The sequence below is a fragment of the Triturus cristatus genome, unplaced genomic scaffold, assembly GCF_964204655.1.
Source record: "Triturus cristatus unplaced genomic scaffold, aTriCri1.1 SCAFFOLD_291, whole genome shotgun sequence".
Taxonomy (NCBI): Eukaryota; Metazoa; Chordata; class Amphibia; order Caudata; family Salamandridae; genus Triturus; species Triturus cristatus.
The window spans coordinates 116,216-139,883 of record NW_028188092.1 but is presented as its reverse complement, the minus strand read 5'-3'; the positions used below and the strand labels follow the sequence as shown (position 1 = coordinate 139,883).

General features: G+C 48.9%; 1 pseudogene; it reads right to left on the bottom strand.

The window, feature by feature from the left end:
- LOC146769595 (vomeronasal type-2 receptor 26-like) overlaps positions 1-18,083 on the bottom strand; it is a 140,159-nt pseudogene extending 122,076 nt beyond the window's left edge.
- Between the last annotated feature and the right edge of the window lie 5,585 nt (positions 18,084-23,668).

Genomic DNA, 23,668 nt, shown 5'->3' with positions numbered 1-23,668 from the left:
ATGGGAGTTGCAGTCACAGACAATCCCCACCCACCCACATGGCCCAGCAAGCTCACACTGAAACATGCTCACCACACAGGAAGTGGGAATGGACTGTCAAGATGTCTGACACTGGACTCTGTTGTGGGGAGCAGAAGGCCATGCTGGGAACTGGGCAACAACAAACACCAGGACTTCACAGCCAGCCATCTTGCCATTGCTGTCACACCCCCTCACAGGGAAGCAAAGTCAAGAGGGAGGAAGTATGGACATGCTGGGAAGGGGGGTGTAGCCAAGAGCATGATGGGAGTTGCAGTCACAGACAATCCCCACCCACCCACATGGCCCCGCACGCTCACACTGAAACATGCTTGCCCCAGAGGGAGTGGGAAGGGACTGACAAGATGTCTGACACTGGGCCTGAAAAATGATGTGGCTGACAATCACACATATACACTGACCAAACAAACCCAGGTCACACACACAGCCATTGCAACCATATGTTCAAAAACATTGTCTGGGGATGAAATGTTCAGGGGTGCCCCCTGGCCGGGCAGGGGAGGTGTGTCTTGCAGAAGACAAATGTGGAGAGCCATATATATTGTACATTGTACAAAACACACAGGAACTCACATATACATCATTGACAGTGGACATCTGACAGTGAATGGAATGGACACACCAATATAGCCAACACCATAGCATGTTCACATCCACACTCGTGCTGTTGTGAGCTGCATTTCACCCCTACATCGTGGTGAAACATAGGCATCCTTCACACAACACACCACTCACTGACATAGACACTGTAGAGACAAGGTCAAACCTGGACAGCATTGGAGGAGACATGCTACTCAAAGCAGTCAAACTGCAACACACACACCAACGGCCCTCGCCGTCATGAACATTGAAAAGCCAGAGTGCTACCTTGACCAATCCATGTCAACATGTGGAACATTGACAAGTCAAACCACATATGCTCGTACAAAACTCAGCACCAGACTCATTGACCATGGTGACATCATCACTTGTATGAAATGAGATGGGAAATAGGAACACTGGAAGAAAAACAATTCCTCCAAAGAGATCACAGGCATACCGGACTGTGACTAGGTCGTACCAATACACCAATGTGGCACACAAAGACTAGCAAACTCTGCTATCACACATGCCCCAATAGTACAACATATCCCCAGTGGAATAGCACGTATGTCCTTGTTAAAGCTAACATGTGTACAGGGATGACACACCTGTGTCAGCAACGTGATGGCCCTTGAGTAGTAATGGGCATGTACAGACAAATCTATGCATGAGCTGGGCATGCACACACTTCGACATGCACATTGAAATGTTTCTTTATGGCTGGGCAATGTGCAACAACAATATCAATCTCTGTCCGTGACAAGCCTGAAAAAAGCAGTGTACAGGCAGGCAGCCATTCGTACAGTAGAATATGTCATGTTTATGAACCATTGATGCCTGTAGAAACATAACTTACATTGTGTGTCTCTTCCAAACACAGGTGGTTTTGGGGACACAGCACCAAATGAAGAGGATTCCTAGTCCCAGACTCCGGTGGACACTCAGCTCTCTGGTTTGACTCTGTCTCTGTCCTCTTCGGATGACGAAGAACAACCTGGCACCTCTGGTGTGAGTCATCATGCAGCACCAGCAGCATAAACATCTGCACCCCCTGTACCCATGCCTCCAGCATCTGGAAACAGACAGGGCACCCCCGCCAACACGGACAGTCCAAGGCCACAGAACACCCACAGCACAGGGACACAGGACCCCCGGAAGCTGCAGCTAACACCACCAGCAACACCACCAAAGGTGTCCCAGTGTCACCTGTGCGTGCCGCCGCTGGTCCTGGCCGTGTGGATAGAGGTGCTGGGAGGGGTGGGAGGCAGAGGGCGTGCCTTGCAGAGGGGTCTGGACTGCATGATGACCTCCAACTGGCACGCATCATAGATGCGTACCAGGATAGCACCAGAAGATTTGGCCAGGTAGTGGGGATCCTCAAGGACATACAACAGGAGCAGGCTGCCCACCATGCCCACATGGAGGCAAAGTGGGATGCCCTTACTGCGGTGCCTCAGGACATACTCCAACGCATCCGCCAGATCACCACAAACATGTCCAAACCTCCCTATGTGGCCACAACATCTGTTTCAACACCATCTGCCAGTGCCACAGGGAGGGAGGAGGACTCTCGCGGAGAGTCCCCTGCACCGCAGAGGCCTGCACCTGAGGATCCCCCCCCAAGAAGAAGAGGGGTCGTCCGAAGAAGGACATGTGAGAGGCAGATGCCCCAGCACATCCCCCAGGTCCTCTAAACCTGTTCTGGACAATGTTGTTTGTGCGCAACCCGTTCACCTTGTCCAATCGCACACAACTCGCCCACATGACATGGAGGGTTCATGTTGGTCCAATGCAGCATATGACTGTGGACTTTACTCTGGACATTTCATCTACCAGCACTTCCAACTCTAATGTGAACTTTGGATTCAAAAACCAATGTACAGCACCCACCATCCTGTGCACTTTCCTCACACATGTTCGAAAATAAACTAACCAGTACACCATACTTGCCTCTGTTGTGATTCCAACTTGTCATGTGTCATGGAGATGTCGATCTGCTAAACAACACAGTGCATGCCAAATACTACAACAATGTGACCACCGTTAGGTGAGTCATGGTGATGTGAGACATGTGTGGGAGACACACCACTATGGCAACACAACACATACTCACCATGGCCATGTTACTCATCCCACACAATGATGTTGACCTGAAACACATAGGTGTGCACAGACACAACACCTATCCACAGTCAGTGGCAACAAGTCCACAGGTGAGGTAAGCAAATGTCACTCAGATTTGGGAAGACAGACAACGCACCTAAGAAAGCATAGCACAGGTTAATTACACATCAGCAACATGTTTAATCACAAATAGTTGCAAGGCAATTGTACGTTACGGTGGACACACTGAGAATGAGAATTGAAGTTCAGGGGTGTGTGGCACATCACTTGATGGCAATTGACTACTCCCACACTGGTGTTGGATTCTGGGTGTTGGGGGTCAGTGTTGACCAAACAACAGGCAAAGTACCCTGGAAAGGACAGACACAAGACACAGTCAAAAGCACAGCAGAACAGGAGAGAAATGCAATACACATGCACAAAATATGTCACAAGAAGACTACACAGAAACAAGTTATCAGTACTACCCTGTTGTGGAGTACACACCACCTGAATGGACACATCACTGCACGCATCCAGTCAAGTGGCACACAGACACACTCAGACAGCAACAGAGCAGCCACAACACATTCCAGGCTAACTCCATACATTGACATAACAAACCTGTAAACTCACATTCAGGTGAAGAAGTTGTTGATGAGCTGTGAGCGGACGTCACCCTCATCTTCATCATCACTGGCATCGTGGCCCAGGCCGGGATCCTCCACAGGTGGCGAAGGTTGGCCATCTTCATCCTGGATGAGAGGCACCTTCTTTCGCACTGCCATGTTGTGTAGCATTCAGCATACAATAATTATTTTGCACACCTTTGCAGGCTCATATGGGAGGGCCCCTCCGATCTTGTCCAGGCAGTGAAAGCGGCTTTTCAGGAGGCCAAATGTCCGCTCAATCACCCTCCTCCTCTGACCATGTGCCTCATTGTAGCGCATCTCGGCTGGTGTCACAGGGTTCCTGAGGGGTGTCAGCAACCATGGCATGTTGGGGTATCTGGAGTCACCTACACACAAAAAAATGAACAATTAGCTGAGTTTTGTAGGAGTGCGGAATACAACATTGCAAAACACACACAATGGTAAACAGTAAGTACACACCGACAAGCCAGGCACGCTGATCTGGCATCTGTGACATCAGCGTTGCAATGCGACTACTCCTCATTATGTAGGCATCATGCGCAGAAACGGGGAACCGTGCACACACGTGATACACATGTCTGCAAGACATACCACCAGAGCATTGATCGAGTGGAAATGTTTCCTGTTACGGTATGCCTTCTCATGTGCCTGTGGTAGTATCAGGGCCACATGTGTACCATCAATAGATCCGATGACGTTCGGCATCCTCCCCAGTGTATAAAAGGAATCCTTTATTTCAGGGATTTCAGCTGGGCTGGCGAACTTGATGTACAGGTCAAGGAAATGCAACCTCCCCTCCAAGACATCGCGTAGCACACGACTGAACATAGTTTGCGACATCCCACAAGCAGTAGCCACAGTGTACTGGAAGGTACCAGTAGCAAAGAAGTGCAGGGCTGCCATCACCTTCACCTCTGGGGTCAGTGCTGTAGGGTATGTCCGGCTGTTGTAAGGAGACCTCAGCTAGGCCTACCAGTGCAAGGGGTTTGCCCTTCTCTGCACAGAGTCCTCAGACAATTAGAAGAAGTTGGCACAGAAACTGGAATAGAAAATACAAAGTTTAATAAACCTTCATGAAGTGGAACCACATTCACACAGCACTCTGTGGTGCTGAATGAATGTAGCACACAGAGTAGAAGAACCATGGGTCTTTTATACCCACACAGGGGCTGAAAAAGAGGGCGGTACAAGTATACATGAGAAGAGTTACATACATAGATGGTCATACAGAAATGCACAGTCAACAGTAAAGGAGGAGCTAGCAGTTGCTGACTCTGGTAGAAACAACCTGATAGTTACAGACTAAAAACAGATGTATGGACAGTTAGATTCTTCTGCGCAGGCGCAGAGTAGCAGAGTCTAAGTATAGCCAGTCCTTTAAACAGAGCACAAGGGAAAACAAAATGGCTGCCAGAAATACAAAATGGATTCCACAAAATGTACAGGATAGCCTCTAAATACCAGATGGATTCTGCTAACGCTAATTTAATCGCAGCCAATTTACGACACGGCCAGATAGCAGATGTGGCGCCAACTGCTCCGCCAACTCCTCAATCAGTGGCCTGGTGAAGCGGTACCGTCAGATGCAGTTGCGCTCCTGCATGGTTTCAAGGTCTGGGAACGGCCGATGGACAGCTGGTGCCCTGCAGTACAGAGATGCACAAAGGAAGATTGTCGGTTCATCCACCCATGTGGCCATGACCAGGCTCAATATCACATGATACATCATGTCATTACACAATGTACTGAGGTGTGTGCTGTTGGGCATGGACACATATGTTACCTACATGACCATCACCTCACATCTCAATTCCACATGTCCACATAAGTCCCATGTAGTGCAATAGCCAATCATTGGGCTGTGTCACCCTACCTATGTTCTACTGTGACGTTACAAACACACACCATAGTGACAAGTAAGGCCTGATGTCTCCCAGGCATCACAGATCTTTGCCATGCAGATACCCAGGGTCCCTGTATTGCCACATCAACACTGGTATGACATGGTGTATCACGTACACGCCACAAGGCAAGCGTGAGTCCCACAGGAAGTGGCCACTGTTGTCTCTGCAGGCCCTACATGTATGTCTCTTAGACACACACACACCATCAAGGTTGCTGCACATACCACATGGATATAGAGACTGTCTCCCATTGGGCACATTTGATCATCCACGTCTGAGACACAACATGCACACAGACTGTGCATGCACATCAGAATTGAGGCTACAGGTCTCACTGTGACGTACATGTCATCACCCCCAGGACTCAGGGTGTATGTGACATGTTCTAAACATATCTATCCTACAACTGTGTTCCATGACTCATGCCCATTACTGTACAGTTGCACATCACAGTGGTAATGTGCACAACACACAAAGGATTATGCCCCCATGAACATGTGCACAGCCTGGGCGTGGCTGAACAAAAGTGCCACACAACAAACCAAATGTTGCCCCCCCCAACACACAGGGAATGAAGCCTTACATGCCATGGGACACTGTGTGGCCAATGCTGTAGTGTGGTAGGTGTGCACATGTGTCCCTGGCAAGTAATTGTGTGTTGAAGCAGTCAGATAGTCACACCAATGAGGTCCGATGCAGGTGACAATGCGTACGCATTGCACGGTTCATGACCGAGCCGTGCATACGCTTTGCCATTGACTGCAATGAGGTCCGACGCGGGTGACAATGCATACGCATTGCACGGTTCATGACCGAGCCGTGCATACGCTTTGCCATTGACTGCAATGAGGTCCGACGCGGGTGACAATGCATACGCATTGCACGGTTCATGACCGAGCCGTGCATACGCTTTGCCATTGACTGCCATGAGGTCCGACGCGGGTGACAATGCGTACGCATTGCACGGTTCATGACCGGGCCGTGCGTACGCTTTGCCATTGACTGCAATGAGTTCCGACATGGGTGACTATCATGCTTGCGCGTCGGGCAGGCATGTTGCGAGACAGGCGTACGCCTTGGCCATTGGATCGTATGGAGACGGATGCATGTGTATTTTCAAAATACCGGTTGTACAGTCAGTTGACCGATCCGTGCGCACCCATTGGCTCTGGACTGTCATGGAGACGGAGCGGATTCAAAACTTGTACGAGCTGTGTGCTGGAAATTCAGTTTGATGCCTACAAGAATGTTGCAATTCCTAGGGTTTTATGAAAGTGAAGATTTGAACGATGCAGAAGACGTGTACGAGTCGTACATTTCCATGGATTGGCCAGATTCATAGAATGCAACCGTGTTGGACCTATCACTGGGTGGCACAGAGTCTGCCTCTGCAGCACAGATATAAGGCTGGCTGGACCCCAGGGTGCCCACTTGCCTGCACTACATGCTGCTGGACCACATCCCTGCTACCACTGCTGCTGTCTCTGCATCCTCTGGCTCCTGCTATGGCACGTACTCTGGAGAGGGCCCCAGCCTTCACTGAGGAAGAGAACCAGGCCCTGCTGGACGGGCTCCTTCCACAGTACAGCAAGCTGTATGGGAAACCAGGGGAATAGGTGAGTGTGCAGTCCACTGCCTTCCTAATTATGCATGTTGTCTGACTAGCAGTACTAGCAGTGTATACACCAGTGGCAAGCATTCTCACTGAGCACTTTCATCCGCCAAATTGTGTAGGTACATGTAATGAACAGGTGTTCTGCTGCTAAAGTGCATTTGTGCTTGCTTAAACTTCCCAGGCATTGTTAACATGTCAGACATGCAGGGCATTTATCCTTTTCCATGGGTGCACTACCTCTGTCACTCATCTCCCTTTGTGATGATGACATGTATATCCCAATGTGTGCAGCACAAATATGGGGCTTGTGTGTTAATGGACGTTTAACTTTGTCATCCTCACAAGTTGATGCCCACCAGAAGCAGGAGATATGGTTGACCTTCGCCCTGGCAGTTCGTTCGGTGGGGGTCTACAAGCGCCGGATCCGCAACTGCCAGAGGAGGTGGCAGGACCTTCGGGATTGGACTCGGAGGATTGCAAGAGTCCAGCTGAAGCTGTCACCTCCACGCAGGAGGGGCGGACACTGGACCCTGACCCCCCACATGCACAGGATCCTGGCGGTGATCTTCCCGGACCTGGATAGGCAGCTGAAGGCCAGACAGCAGCAAGGAGGGGGTAAGTCCATGCCTAATCTGTGTACACATTACATAGGTCTTGTAGTCCAATACTCAGGTCCCTCAATTGTGTGTTGCACCCTCCTCATCTGTTCCACAGGTGTGGCCTCTACAGTCTGTTGTTTGTGTAACTAGGGCACTGTGTCCCGGCAGTCAGCTATGCTTCAGCTTCCGGACAGCATCTGTTCCCGTGACTCTGTTGTGTGTTTCATGGGTGGGTCAATTGTTTACCCAATACCTGGGATCTGACATGTGATCTGTGTGTGCCTTTGATATCTGTTCCAATTGCTGGTCTGAGTCGCCACATGTGGCTGGGGTATTTCATACAAACCCATGCAGCAGGGGACTCCAATTTGTGGGCCTCAGGAGTATGTATATCAAGTATGTCACACTTGCTTAGCCACCTGACCACTGTCCAGGGCCAAACACTGTTTCACGTAGACCTGGGCAGTCATGCCTAATCAAGGGCTTTTAGAAACACTCTGTTATCCCACTCCTGTGTATCAACTTACAGGTTGTGCTTAGTGACATGTGCTTTCAGGTTTCTGCCTCTGTGTCATTATGGTGTGGCGTCCTGTTACGTACAACTGGGGTGTTCATGATTTTGAGGGTCAGCAGGACATCTGAGATGTGACTATGAGAAACAAGACCTGTGTGACATATAGGTGTGTGATAATTTGACAGCGCACAATGGTGTATTCAACTGTGCACTTCAGGCAGCTGCGTTACATGCACAGCAGACTGTGATGTGCTAATGTACAGGGAGTTGTGTTCGCAGAGACTCATTAATGTACAGGGAGTTGTGTTCGCAGAGACTCATATATCTGATTTGCATGATGTGGGGTCTTCTGGGTCCTGGATATCGTGTTTTGCAGGGGATAGGCAAGTGCACTTGTCATCTGCAGTGTTTGCTTTACCTCTGAGCTATGATTGTGACACAGTGCATACTGTTGTTGTCTGGATGCCCTGCCCCTGTGACAGGAGACAGTGTTGACTGACTTTCCATGCATGCCAGTGCCATGGCATTTAACTTGCTATGAGTGATCCTGCATTGTGTTCAAGTGTGCTCCATGCACCCCCTTGTGGTCTTGCCCATCAGGACATGAGTGCCTCATAGTGTGTGTTGCTGGCATGCATCGCAAGCATGTGAAATGAGTCTCTGGCCATCCCTTCATCCGGACACCTGTGTATAGTGACATACTCCTACATGTTCACTTGCATGTCCAACAAATGTGTGGGTGGTGCATGTCGGCACATTGCGATATTAGCATCCAACATGCAACAGACATATGGGTGCAAGTCCAGGAGGGATATGTGTGCCATGGTTGATGGTGAGAATGACAATTGGCTTATTCTAAACAGTGTTGGCACTTTAAGCTGTGTTCAGATGATGATGCCAGGGCTTGCCCTGTGATGTGATGTACTCACTGTGGTGTGTGCAGTCAGTGCAGGTGACTGATGTTGTTCTCTTTTTTCCTATTTCTATACAGTTACATCCACGGCCACAGGAGGGGACAGCTCCACGGACCAGAAGGAGCCACAGAGCCTGACTGGGACAGAAGGAGAGGAGTCGGGGGGACCCAGTGGCATGAAGGTTGAGTGGAGCCACACCGAGGAGTCCTCAGCACCATCCATCCCAGCTGAGGGCCACAGCTGCTTGAAGGATGACTCCTTTGTGGAGGCATGTGTCAGCAGCCACCAAACCCCAGCTAGTGAGGCTGTACCCGCCACCGCCACCACCACCACCACCACCATCACTACCCTCCCATCGGCTACCATCCCAGAGGTCCGTGGAGTCTCCCGTGTTTGGGAGCATGTCTCCTTTGTGCCAAGCACCACACCCCCTGCCCCTGTGTCCCCTGCTGCCCTGAGTGAGCAGTCTGTGGACTTACTTAGACAGATCCATGTAGGGCAGACATCAATGCTGAGTGTCCTCCATGCACACACCAGTCTGTTGACCCAACTGGTGTCGTTCATGGAGGGCATTTCATCGGGTATGTCTGCCCTACAGAGGACCAATCAGTCCGTGGCCTCCTCCCTGATGGCAGCAGTGTACCTCCTCCAACAGTCCCACACCCCTCCTACCCCTGCACAACGATTCCTAGCATCCTACCTGTCCCAAGCACACACACACCTGCACATTCTCACAAAGCCACAGACACAGGCAGTACACAAACACCCAAACCAAGGTCTAGACGTGCACACAAGCAAGTGCAGGGGACTGATACCACACTCGCAGGGGATGGTTTGCAGACACACACACAGTCATCCACAACCACTCCGCAGTCCTCTGAAACCTCTCCCTCCCAGCCCCCTTCCCTTGCCTCACCTGCAACCCCATCTCCACAGAAGCTCTTCCTCTGTGACCTTGGCCTCTTCCCCACCGACCCACCAGATCTAGATTACAAGGGTAAGAGGAAGTCCCCACACACAGAGGGGAGTGCCCCTCACACCCAAACACCCTCCCCCAGGCGCAGTCAGACTGAGGCCCCCACCCGCAAGTCCCCCAGAGCCAAAAGAGCAAGACCCCACCCCCGCCATGCAGCTCCACGACAAAGTCTCCATCCTTCATCTCCCAGACCACCACTCCAGAGGTTCTCCTGCCACACCCTGCCCCAGGTTCCCCCACCCACAGATACACCATCTCCAAAATGCTGAGGCACTCCCCCCTACCACTTGCTCCTCCACACTCGGTCAGACGGTTAGTGCCACTGATGTGGGGACCATGTCCCCCCCTCTGTCCTGCCGACCTCACCTGCACCCCATTCCGATCACATGGATTTAAGCACTGCAGTGGAGTCCACGACCACCCTGTCTGACTTGGGCACTGCAGTGGGGAGCCAATCCACTCCATCTGACCTGCCCACTGAAGTTGTGCCGGCACCCACCCCATCTGACTTGTGCCCCACAGTTGTGACTGCACCCACCACTTCAGTCAGCTCCACTGCAGTTGCCAGTGACTCTCCTGCATCCACCACCTCTTCACTGCTTCCTTCTGCCACGCCCTGATCCTGTCCCTGCGGTGCCTGGCCTGCCTCCATGCATGCCCCTCTGAGGGGATGTCCCCTGTCCTTAGCAGTGCAGGCAAGCAAAGTGTGACAGTTGTCACTCAAGTTCACTCCTTGTCATTTGATAATGGACTGGCCATTGGCCTTTGTTTTGAACGGACGTTGAAATTGTCATCTGCTGAATAAAGATTTTTTCTTTATCCTTGTGAACTTGATTTAGCAGTACATTATGTTGAGGATGTTTAGCATGACCTTGCACCTGTAATGCTTGATTTCCACTGTTGAATACTGAGGTCCATGAGATATGTATCCTATTCTGTTCGGTATCCATGTCATCATTTGTAGCTAACTGGCTGTGTCATGATCATCAATTTGTGGACATTTCTGTGAACATTTCATTTGCATGGTCACATTTGTGGCTTGCACACATGCACATATAATGTGCTTCCCATTGTCCTATTTGTATATTTCCCTGACTTTGGGCACATGACCATTGGACCTACAGGTGTGGGCATCATTGGTGTAGGAGCAACTGGGTCCTCTGTGCAACTTGCTAGACATATGTTGTGAGTGTGTGCAGATGACTTAAGGGACACTCCCGTACCCAGGCTGTTGTGACCAGAGCCATCATTGTGATGGCTGAATGACCAAGTGTTCTGCTGACATGACTGAGATGTGCTGTGACTATGTTTGGCACAGCTGGGCTTCCACAGGAGGTGGGTCCCCTCAAGTATGTGTGTTGTTCCGTGACATAGCCTGAGCCCATGTTGTGTGTTGTGTGAGCATGTTTGTGTGTGTCCACATCACTTTTCATACACAGGCAGTGTTGCCTTGATATGTTCCTGTTGTTCTTGCTTGCTGAGTAGTACTGTGTTTATCCCACAACTTTGCCATGGACTACCAGATGTGTGGGTGCATGACACACTATTATTATTATTAATATTATTAGTCCGATTTGTAGCGCGCATGGCTGCCCCAGTGACGGGTCGTCCCAGCGCGACCCCAACCGGGACAGACGACCAGGAGACAGAAATAAGATGTTAGCTAAAGAGATGTTGATTTAACAGAGCCAGAGAAAAGCCAGGTTTTTATGGCTTTACAAAAGGCCAGGTGCTTCTGAATTACTCTGATAGGGACAGGCAGTGAGTTCCAGAGTTTGGCCGCCAGATTTCGAAAGGAACGGCCGCCTGCTCTAGCTTTAGAGACCCGGCGAATACAGACCTGGGCACGGCCCGCCGATCTCAATAGGCGTTGCGGAACATAAAACTTGAGCAGGTTGGACAAGCCCACAGGGGCCTGACAAGACAAGATTTTATGCGCCACACACAGTGCCTTAAACTGGATGCGTTTTTCAACAGGCAGCCAGTGCAGCCTGGGATGCCGAAAAGCAACTGAGCTGGACTTCGGGAGTGCTACTGGCAGCCCGGCTGCAGCATTCTGAACCCTCTGCAAGCGAACTACTCTTAATTGGTGTTTCATCATTGGGATTTGTCCGTTCTGAGTGGGGATGATGTTGTCAGACGCAGATGGGACACAGTCAGGGGTCCCCAAGGCACTTGTTTGTTCGCAATATCATGTAGTTGTCCCTAGGTGATACCTTTCAGTGATTGAGACATGTGTATGTGTGTGTGACTGATCCCACTTGTCCGGTTCAGGGCTGCAATGTTTGCAGGTGTCAGCATGTGTGCCTTGTGGTTCGCCTTGGCTTCTGCATTATCCTGGGACTTTAGCAGGTATTCTGAAGGTTGCGTGTGCTTTGACATCATGGCCATGTACCGCATACTGTGCAGTATGTCTGTCATTCACCAGGGTTCTGAACTGTCCTTGTGTGCTGAGTCTGTGCACTTTAGCTCCTCCCAACATTCCTGTGTTTGTCATGGGTGCATGTGCAATGTCACCTGTCCATATGGGCTTCACAGATGCACATTGGTGCAGTTCAGGGTGTGTGGTGTTGAGGGTGGACTGATGTAAATGTTTGCATGGATGGTCCCCTAGCTCCCGTTTGTCCATTGATGATGGGCCATGCTGAGTGATTTGTGTTTGTGTAGATGTGATGTACGTTTGTTGCACAGGACACATGTCTGGGTTTCACAATTTGCACGACATCTACCTTTGTCATTACAGTGGAGGTGTCATGCATGCTTGTGTCACCCCAATGTCTGGTCCCTGTGTGTAGTGCTGTTGTGTGTCAGTCTCTTGCTGTGTTAGTTTGTGTTCATTCCAGCTTGTGTCACATGTGTCTTTTGTGCTCCCTCTCATCTCACAATGCCTGATTGCCCACTAAGGGGGTCCCAATGATGGGTTACTTTTGTATGGCACTGTGTCCACATCTGTGTCACTGTGGTTCAGCCCCCCTCATGTGTTGTGTAGTTGCTTGGCGATACTGAGACACACACACACATGTTGTGTCAGATGTGCAGTGTGAGGTTGCCTGTTTGTGTTTGTGCATCTGCACCAGTGCATTGGTATTGCTGTTGTGGGCCATTGTCTGGATGCTGTTTTTGTGATTTACCCTGCTGTCCCTGTGAGTCATATCACATCATTCTGCACATTCATCCTGGTTGTTAGGTCCCATTGCTGGCATGGAATGGGAGTTTGTGACCTGACACCTGCAGTCTACACAGGTTGTTTTGATTAGTGTGTCTATTTTCAAGATGTGTATATGCTTTGTGATGGTCACTTCTGCTTTTGTGTCATTGTACACTGTATGCATTGTCAGCCCCCATGTGTGGTGCTTGTCTGCACATGGCCGAGAGTATGTTATGTTTTCACAGCACTGTTAGCCTCACCACATCTCTGTGGGTATGGGACACAGCCACTAATTTGCCACAAAAGTGTTTCATGTGTTGGGACCAGGAATCATACATGCTGTTTGGCATTTGTAGCTTTGACCATGATGACACTTACATTTTGGTCACTGTGATGAGGGGGGGTTTAGACCCCATCACCACAATGCTTGACTTTTGCTGCAGTTTAGAACCACACACTTAACTTTTGTTCTACACAGTCAGGGGGTGTTATTTTTACATTGCCACAGTGCTAGTGATGCTTGCCTTGTGTAGGCCACACTCATTTTTTGGTCACACATGTGATGGTAGTTACAATGTATGTTCAAAGTCATAATCACTGTTGTGGGCATTTGTTACAGACTGCACACTGTTGTCATGATGTTAGGGGGGATGTATTTTGCTGACATAGCTAATGTTGGAGTATGATGGATGTATGGTGCATCACCCATCCTATGGCTGGGGGTGGCAGTGGTGATGGGCAACATAAGCCCAATGGGTAGAGGTGGCAGTAGTGCTGGGCAACAGGTCCCCTATGGGTGGGGGTGGCAGTAGTGCTGGGCAACAGGTACCCTATGGGTAGGGGTGGCAGTAGTGCTGGGCAACAGGTCCCTTATGGGTGGGGGTGGCAGTAGTGCCTGTCAAGGTAAGCCCTATGAGTGGGGGTGGCAGTAGTGCTGGGCAACAGGTCCCCTAAGAGTGGGGGTGACAGGGGTGATGGGCAACAAAAGCCCTATGGGTGGGGGTGGCAGTAGTGCTGGGCAACAGGTGCCCTATGGGTGGGGTGGGGGTGGCAGTATCTATGGGTGGGGGTGGCAGTAGTGCTGGGCAGCAGGTCCCCTAAGGGTGGGGGTGGCAGTAGTGCTGGGCAACAGGTCCCCTATGGGTGGGGTTGACAGTAGTGCTGGGAAACAGGTCCCCTATGAGTGGGGGTGGCAGGGGTGCTGGGCAACAGGTCCCCTATGGGTGGGGGTAGCAGTAGTGCTGGGCAACAGGTCCCCTAAGGGTGGGGGTTGCAGTGGTGATGGGCAACATAATCCCTATGGGTGGGGGTGGCAGTAGTGCTGGCCATACAACCCCTAAGGTGGCCTGTTGTTAGTGGCCAGGATATGGATCCCCTTAGTGTGTGTGACAGTTTGCGGGTACGTGTCATTTGTTTTGTTGTGGGTGTCTGACTTACCGTCTGCACCGTCCGCGTCTGTTCCTGATCCGGTTTTAGATGTAGAGTACTGGTATGACCTGCGCGATGGGATTCATGATGTGTTCGTCTCGTGCACGCTGCTTGTTGCTCCGTCTCATACCCGTTGCAAGCTGGTCCGTCTCGTAGCCGTGGATTGATTTATGGCGCAAATCGTAGCTGATAGGCTTCTTTTCCGGATGCTGTGATGTTCCGTACGTGGCGACCCGTCCGGCGTGCAGGAAGTACGCATCGTACTTGTCAGGGCGGAAACTGCTATGGATACTGCTTCCGGGCGATTCGGTTCAGTGTTAAGAGTTATGGCTCGGACAGAGACTGGAACTTGAGTCACAGCCTATGTGTCGGTCGGGATTTTGGCAGTTATGCGCATCGTACTTCATCAACAGGACGGACCGGCTCCGGGTACGGGTCGGTCACACAGTAAGGCTACAAACAGCTCTCGGAATCGACCCTCAAGTATTGCTTCTTGCTATCTCCTGTAAATACTTGTGATATGTCTCTTATTGTTGTTGTCCTTTCTGTAAATGTGCTGTAATAAGGAGTCACTAGTTCTGAAGTATCTAATATAGTTTTCCCTCTAGTTGTGTTGCATATCTACAATAGTCTCTGTGAAAATGCTGGATATAAGCAACTTACTTGAAGTCAAAACCTCCAGGGGAATAGGAACTTCTGTGACCCCAAAGGTTGCTGTATTCACAAATTGGTATGGGAATTTCTCTCAAGCAAAGCTCCAGCAAGCAAAGAGACCAAAACTCTCTAACCAAATACAAATGAGGAGCAGTTCTGGACAACTGCTCCAATTCACAGGAAACTGTCACTCAAAATACGGGCTTCCTTGTAGACTGAGGGCAGCGAGAACAAAAGCGCTGCCTCTCCTCAGAAAACTTCAGTTGAAATGCGCAGCGCTCAACGAGAGCAAGCGCGAGAACATCTGCGGTTGACAAACAGCCAACACTCTAGACCTGCAACCTAAGCTACAATCACGGGAGGCCATCTTGGAATTCCGCGACTGCTAGTAAAGAAGTAATTGTAGCCATAACGAAACCAACTTAAGGGAAATGGCTCTGCGGAGTTTGGAATAAAGGTACCTGCACATTTTACAGCCTGCATAACAGTAATTAGGGACTCTTCGGGTTCTCACCTGGCCAATCCTGACAACAGGACCCTTCTGACTGGGTTCTTGGAGACCGATCTGGGCCCCAGACACCAGGTTTTGGGGCCTCATGAAGCTTAGTACCAGGGGAAGTGGTTAGAGTTAAATATACTGGCCGAGCAGGGGAGACCTCTCGGGGTGAATATGTGATGTTTTATCGCATGGTGTTACCACGCGGTAGCTTACAACACAGTCATTACATCATCCGCGTTCTTATTACACATGGCATTACATCGCAAGTCGTTTCAATGACTTGCACTAGATGGCGCGCTGGACTTAGGAATAGTATAAATTACTATTCCTACTCCAGTTAGCGCAACAGCAGGGAAGGTGTTGGGTTTAAAATCCAACACATTCCCTGGTGTTGCATGCCACTTAGCGCAAGTCATTGAAACGACTTGCGATGTAATACCATGTGTGGTAACAACGCAGACGATGTAACGTCCGCGTTGTTATCAACCCGCGTGGTATTACCAGTGTTGTAAACGCTGTCTCCCACGGAGCCTGCCGGACCCCATTCTAGGCTTTCTGAGGCAAGGACAACTGGAGCATGGAGCCAAGTGCTGGGGGCTTCCTACCAAGAGCCAGATGGAGCTCAGACCGAGGGCCCGGTCAGAATTTCTTAACCAAGACAAGCAGGGGAGTACTCCCCAGGCCTGTGGGACCTCATTGCAGTACCTTTGAGACACAGCAGGCCAGGGAAAGGAGCCAAGGCTAGGGGCTTCCAACCCAGCGCCAGCCAGAGATCGAGCCAGGGCCCAATCTGAACCTCTTAACGTTGCCAATCAGTAGAGATCTCCCTCATCTCTTTGACACTTTGAGACACATCCCGCGGGAGCATGGGTCCCACAGCCTCCAACCCCCAGTCCAGCTGGAGCGCTGCCCGGAGGCCCAGTCAGAGGTTTTTAACCAAGAAAGGCAGAAGAATCCTCTGTGGGCCTGCTGGGTCCTACCCAAAGCACTTTGAAACATGGTCAGCTGACCATGGAGAACAGGGGGCTTCCACCCACCTCGGGCCAACAGGAACCGAGACCAGGAGCCTAGTCAGAGCTTCTTCCCAATGCCAAGCAGGGAGTTTTCCCTGTGCTTGCAGCTCCTGAATCCTGGGTAAGTTGCCACACAGCGGGCCCGGAACGGAGGCCAGGGAAGGGGCTTCAACCACAGGCCCAGTCGCAGCTCTTACCCAAGTCCCAGTCACGGTTTCATAATGGAGAGAGACAGGGAACACCTTCCTGGGCCTGCTGGAGTCCATCCTGGGCACTTTGAGACACGGTCAGCTGTAACATGGAGTCCAGGGCAGGAAGCTTTCATACATTCATTCATTCTGCGGCCTGGTCAGAGATTCTCAACCCAACCAAGCTAGTGAGACTCCCCTGGATATTATGGGTCGCCACCCCGGCACTTTGAGACACAGCTGGTTGGATCATTGTGCTCAGGGCAGGGTCTCCCAGCCCTAGGCATGCCAGAGCCTTAATCCAGCCATGCAGGGAAGCCCTCCTAGTGCCTACAGTACCCATCCCAAGTTCATTGAGACACAGCAGGATGGCTAATGGAGCCTAGAGGAGGAGGCTACTCCAGAGGCACCCGGAGCACTAACCTGGGGTCTAGTCAGAGATTATTCACACACCCAAGAAGGTGAGCCCTCACAGGGCCCTGCGCCAGGCCAACAAAGGTCCCCAAGTCAAGAGGGCCCTCACCCAGGACAAGCCAGAGCCCTACACACTGCCCCTCCAGTGACAAAGCGAGCATTCAGGAGAAGATATCTGGCCTCCTGAAGCGGTAAATGGGCTTCTAGCTTCAAGTGCGTCTTCATTGGCACTTTCATGGGAGTTTGGAATCCTTAACACTGAGTGATATCCAAGAAACTATGTGTTTTGTTTATTTGTTTATTTTAAATACAAAACATCACCTGTGATGTTGGTCGGGCACATTCTGCGCCGCCCATGTGGGTGTGGTAGATTTCACACACTCTAATTATAAGACATTCCACTCAAACATCACACTTTTCTTCACTCACTAATTCATTTACTCACTTCCTCATTCACACAAGTTGCTTATGAATGTTTTCTGAATATAAGTCTCCACATGATATGTAGGTATATTACATACATATTTACTTAGACATGTCAACAATAACTTTACTCGACATTGTTATATCTACAGTAACAGAGCATGAGGTAACTTAAGCCCAGTGCGGACAATAAAGCCCCTGATTGGAATATCACTTGCAGATGTACTCAGGACAGAGTCTCACACTCACCTGCTGCAGGTTGGGCCCCTCAGAGTGCCATATGATGGCGCTTTGGGTGATTGAAAGTTGGTGACCTGGTGGGGCTGAAAGGTCAAAGCTTCCAACCTTGATGCCAGATATTGATCCATTGGGAAATTTAACCCAGTTTAGAATGTCATACTGTGCTGGCATGTCAAAGAATATGTTCTCCCCAGTCGGTGTCTTAAAGAGTGTCTTCATAAGAAACTTATTCAGCTGTTAAAAAAAAAAACTACTTATTAATTAGAGAAGAGGTAGAATCAATGGTTAACAAACCTTTAGTAGCTTGGATGCACGTTTGAAACTCAGATAGTTTATTCCAGCAATCACATGTAGTGAAGGACATTTCTAGTCAAGCTTTATCTCGTCTCAATACAGTGAACCTTCTTGAAAGTGTTTGAAAGTACAACACTCTTAAAGGAATTGATGAAGAAATTCACCAGCACCTTCTTGGGGTAATATGTGACCCCAAGTGTTTTGGCGCTATCCTTTACTGCTCATATACCCCTGATGTCTAGTATCATCCTCTCGCCAATAGAAGTGAGGTGCCAGCACAGGGGTAACAATGTACCCCAAAGTGCAATTGTATGTATGCACTGTGGGGTGTTCCATCTGAGTGCCAATCACAGCACAGAACCCAGACCTGGGAGCAAGGATGAGGGAGTCTTTGAGGTGTAGCCCCCATGGACCACTTCAAGTGGAGAAACCAGACATAGGACATTTAGACATTTACTAGGATGTCATGCACACAAGACACTGTGTGAATGTACAACACACATCAACACAGATGCAGGGAACCTACTCAGGGGAAGTGTCATGCACACAAGACACTGTGTGAATGTACAACACACATCAACACAGATGCAGGGCACATACTCAGGGGAAGTGTCATGTACACAAGACACTGTGTGAATGTACAACACACATCAACACAGATGCAGGGCACAAACTCAGGGGAAGTGTCATGCACACAAGACACTGTGTGAATGTACAACACACATCAACACAGATGCAGGGCACAAACTCAGGGGAAGTGTCATGCACACAAGACATTTTGTGAATGTACAACACAAATCAACACAGATACAGGGCACATACTCTGTGGAAGTGTCATGCACACAAGACACTGTGTGAATGTACAACACACATCAACACAGATGCAGGACACATACTCAGGGGAAGTGTCATGCACACAAGACACTGTGTGAATGTACAACACACATCAACACAGATGCAGGGCACCTACTCAGGGGAAGTGTCATGCACACAAGACACTGTGTGAATGTACAACACACATCAACACAGATGCAGGGCACATACTCAGGGGAAGTGTCATGCACACAAGACACTGTGTGAATGTACAACACACATCAACACAGATACAGGGCACATACTCAGGGGAAGTGTCATGCACACAAGACACTGTGTGAATGTACAACACAAATCAACACAGATACAGGGCACATACTCTGGGGAAGTGCCATGCACACAAGACACTGTGTGAATGTACAACACACATCAACACAGATACTGGGCACATACTCAGGGGAAGTGCCATGTACACAAGACACTGTGTGAATGTACAGCACACATCAACACAGATGCAGGGCACATACTCAGGGGAAGTGTCATGCGCACAAGACACTGTGTGAATGTACAACACACATCAACACAGATGCAGGGCACATACTCAGGGGAAGTGTCATGCACACAAGACACTGTGTGGATGTACAACACACATCAACACAGATACAGGACACATACTCAGGGGAAGTGTCATGCACACAAGAAATTGTGTGAATGTACAACATACATCAACACAGATACAGGACACATACTCAGGGGAAGTGTCATGCACACAAGACATTGTGTGAATGTACAACACACATCAACACAGATGCAGGACACATACTCAGGGGAAGTGTCATGCACACAAGACATTGTGTGAATGTACAACACACATCAACACAGATGCAGGGCACATACTCAGGGGAAGTGTCATGTACACAAGACACTGTGTGAATGTACAGCACACATCAACACAGATGCAGGGCACATACTCTGGGGAAGTGAAGGACACCATATTTTAGTATGTATGTATGCACGTATTTGTGTATATATGGAGGTGGTATTTATGTATATGTATGTATGTATATATTTGGTATTTGTATAACTTGAGCTGAAGAGCAGTGGAGCGCTGTACAAGGTGAAGCAGAATCTTATTTTCGTGGATGGTACTTGAGTGGCAGGAAAAAGAACTTCTGGTTCCTTGTTTTACAAATAAGCCCACTTTGAGTATTGATCACTTTGACTGGAAGCTCTTTCCTGTGCTCCACTGTGGAAGGAATAACCCACACTTGTAGGTAAAAGTTGACCAGTTCACTAGGGGTAAGCGCAGGGTCAGGCGGACAGGTGAGGAAGGAAGGTTGGTGCAGATGTCTCTTGTCCTGAAAACTCAGAGGGGGCACCACTGGTGGCTTTGAAGTGAGGTCCTTAAGGCTTCAGCAAACACTCCCTGGGCAGGCAAGTGGCTTAGATTTGGGGTTAGAAGACTTTTGTTTTCAGACTTTCAAGGACAATTGGGGAGAGTTTGCTCCCATTCATTCAGTTAGACTCTCAAAGAGCTGCAGATTGCATGGGACAATGAAGCAAAATGGGCATAGGTAATTTTTTAAAATTATAAAATATTTTATTGGAACAGGTCAACGGTTATAAAAACTCATAAAAACAGAAGGACATAATTATTCAGGCAGTTCACCTAGATGATATACAAGCAGAAGGATGCTGCGATTTTCAAACTGAGAACAAATAAGCCATGATAAAAATCGCCACTAAAAATAATTTTACATTGCACACTCTCCACATTTCCCCTTTTGTTTGACCTCGGCTGAAATACTTTTATCAAACACCTCCCAAAATCTAAGAAACTTTGCGTAAGATCCCGACCTTGATGTCTGTCTTTTTTCAAGTTCCTGCTTCTGCAAACTTTGGCCACCACTGCTGGAATGTTGGGATTTCTCCCAAAAGCCAGTCTTGAAGGATTATTGGTCTAGCAATTAAAACAGTGATATAGACTCTTTTTCTCTGCAAGGGACCTATATTAATATCGGGTGCAAACCCCAAAACCGATGTCTGGGCCTCTATAGGCTGTCAGTTCTAGGGTATGGTAACAGCACTGCTCAATCTCAGACCAGAATTGCTTTATTCTTGAGCAAATCCAGGTGATGTGGGCCCATGAACTCCCGCCTTCCATTAAACAGCTAAAGCAATTTGCTGGGATTTCGGGGTTCATTTTATGTGTAGAAAACCTGGGGGTATGTACAACCCACACTTGGCATAAGACTGCATCTGGCTGAAGTTTGTGTCTTTCATTAAAGTACAATTAAACTTGCTGATCTTTTTCCAGGCAGCGATTCAAGCCTGGATATTTTCTTTGGAGTGCCACCTATCACAAACCTTCTCATACACAGTTTTATGCTAATTTTGTTTGAGGTTTGAGACCCAGCAACTAATAGATCCGCACGTTCTGGTTCTACCAAGTCCTCTACTAATTCCAGACTTGCCTGGATTCATCTGAGATCTAATTCCCTTAAAAACATCTGATCCTAGTTAGGGAGCATTGTAAAGTGTTTTTTAAATACCTAATCCTAGGTTCAATGTCACTCCAGACTTTCCAAACTTCCTCTTTCATAAAGTCAGTGATCATGCGGAAACCGCTCCTCTGCCACTTTAAGACAACATTCTTCTCTAAAGGGGTCAATCCCCAGTACAGAGATCACCCAAGTGAGAAGCTTCATGAGTCATGGGAATATCAAAGAACTCGAACAACTGTTCTGTGCACTTTATATACCATCTCATATCTAACCTTTTTAGGAACTATGGTGAGGCACAAACATTCTGTAATAGGGTAGTCCTGGAGAAACTATTTCAGCAAAAAATCTCAAACCCATTCCCATTTGAGGATTTAAAAAATCTGAATAAGCTTTGTACACAGTTTGAAAAGTAATACTCTCTCAGATCTGGGACAGCCCACTCCCTCCTTTTCAGGAACTACTATTATGTGCGTAATGACAATCAAGGTGACGCACTGGTCCAAGTAAAAGCTCAGAACATCCCCTCCATCTCTTTAAAAAACATAATCTGAGGGGCTCATGGAATAGCAGCCAAGAGAAAATTACACAGTGCCTTAAGCTTACTGTTTAAAGGGACATATTCCCATACAAAAGGTCATCAACACTTCCTGAGAAAGGAACCTCTAACTAGCACTTAGGCCAGGAATAAACTGGAGGATGAAACACGTAAAGTGTCCAGTGCACAGTTGCATATTCAGATCTCTGTTTTCAGTTTATTAATCTTAAAGCCACCCAAAGCTTGGTATGCTTGAAAGATTGCGAAAAGTCGCTTCCGGTTCTCCATTTTATGTTTTAAAAACCTCACAATGCCATCCACATATAACTTGATAAAAACCATCCCGCTTGAACTGTGTGTAAATTTGTCTGTATGGCAATAGCTGACGGTTCTATTAAAAGAGCAAAACTAATAGGCAAAAGGCGGCCACCCTGCCTCGCCCCCCTAGTCACCCCACAAGTCCCGATATTTCTGGAATTTATAATTGTTCTCTCTCTAGCAACTTTATATCAACTCGATATTATCTTGACTAATCTAGTTAGGGACTCCAAACTTCTTAAGAAAAATAGAAAGGCTCTCCCAATGAACCAGGTCAAAAGCTATTCGCCCGTCTGTAATTGTGATGAAAACATTACTTACTAAAGGATATTGTTAGACCTGTCCGCCTTAAGGTGGTCTTCTCCCAAACGTTTTGACTTACTCCTGGGGTACGGTGTGGACATACGCAGGGGGGTACACCTGGGGTACGGTGCGGACATACACGGGTGGGGGGGTACGCCTAGGGTACGGTGCGGACATACGCGGGTGGGAGGTACGGTCTGTACAAACGGGGGGTGGGGAGTACGGTCCGTACATACAGGGGGTGGGGGGTACGCCCTGTACATACGGGGGTGGGGGGTACGGTGCAGATGTACGCAGGAGGGGTGGGAGGCTGGGGGGGACGTACAACTCGTACCCCGGGCAGAAGTGTACTCGGGGTAGGGGTCGTACAAAGTTCGCTCCGTACGGGGTGTTTTCCATGCGCTTGTGTTGTCGGACGGGCGGTACGGATCGTACTTGCGCGCTCGAACTTCAGTTTTACGATTTGTATGTAAAACTGTCCGGGGACGTCTCGTAGACTTTTCCCGAAGCGATTCGTATGTATTGGTACGGGACTTGTACGATTCGTTTGTAAAAAAATACGGATACGAGTCGTACGGTAATTTGGTTTAACGGATTGGAATCGGCACCTGTATATTTTCATAATAAATGGAAATAAAAATGTTTTTTGAAATATTGAAACTGAAATTTAGTTTTTTGTCAGGGTCACTGGATGAATACTTGGGTACTGACTGAATGATTAGAGTACTGCAAGGAGAGTGCCTGGTTGAATTCATAAGTGGTTGGGTTTTGGCGCAGTGAATGGATTAGTATGTGGTGATGAATGGTTCACTAGATGAGTGCAAGGGGAGTGACAGGGTGATTGCTGGAGTGTATGGATACTGACTGGGAAATTGAAGGTGTGAAAGGCAAATGTGTAGGTGGTTAGAGGACTGCATGCATAGTGGATAGGCGTTTGAAGCAGTCCATGTGCTAAGGTCTGGCTCACTGCATGAGTACTTGGGTACTGACTGAAT